Genomic DNA, 953 nt, shown 5'->3' with positions numbered 1-953 from the left:
TCTCAGGTGTGCTGTGCGTCACCGGGCCGCCCCGGGCGCTCCTTGGCTTCCTGGCAGGGAAGATGAATGTGCAGTTTCTGAAGCTCTTGCCCGTAGCTGGGTGCTCCTCCTGCCTCCAGCCTGTCCCAGTGCTGCGGAGAGACAACCCGGCAGCGAGGAGCACCGGCCGGCCCCGGGCACACCGTGCTCCCTGGGCGGGCAGCCCGGTGGAGGGCTGGCTGTAGGAGGGCAGCTAGGGCTCTGCAGTGCTGCCCAGACAGTTTGCACTGCTTGGGCAGCATTTTCCCAGCCTCTCTCCTCTCTAGCCCTGCAGGGACGCAGCTTCTGCCAGGAGAAGAATCCTCCCACGACGGGCCTCGCTGCAGCACGTGACGCTGAGTCCCCCCTCGGGAGGAGAAAGCACCTCAGTTTGAGGGCTGAGGAAGCACCTCAGTTTGCAGGGCTGAGGTGTCAGTGCCTGCTGCCAGTGAGATCCCAGCCACATCTCTGGCTTCTGCCCCTCTTGCCACCGAGCCACGTAACCAGGTGTTCACCTGGAGAAGCAGAGGGTTAAGCTTTGTGGCAGAGTGAGACACTTAGGGGGATGGTGGAGGAAGGGCAGGTCCATGACATGACCTGAGCCCCTCCCTGGGTTTAACAGCCGTGATGGCATCACCAGCACAAGTGTCTATATGTGGGTGGACACTTGGAAACCACCAGTGCAGTGCTGTCCCACCAGCAAGCTCCACCACACCACCAGCACGCAGCCACTGAGGTGTTGTAGGAAGCTCTCTGTGCTTCCCATCCATCCTCCTCCACAGGAGGCTGAGATCTTCCACCCTTGCCACCTGCAGGGCCAGGTCTGGTGGGCGAGCTCCTGCTGTGGGGAGCAGCGGGCACCATCCCCTGACCAGAAAGCCAGGCCTGGCTCTGAGGCTGCCACTGCACCACAAGCCAGGGGAAGGGTTCAGGAG

This window comes from Merops nubicus, unplaced genomic scaffold, assembly GCF_000691845.1.
Source record: "Merops nubicus isolate BGI_N331 unplaced genomic scaffold, ASM69184v1 scaffold1989, whole genome shotgun sequence".
Taxonomy (NCBI): domain Eukaryota; kingdom Metazoa; phylum Chordata; class Aves; order Coraciiformes; family Meropidae; genus Merops; species Merops nubicus.
The sequence above is the reverse complement of the archived record's forward strand: the minus strand, read 5'-3'. Positions refer to the sequence as shown.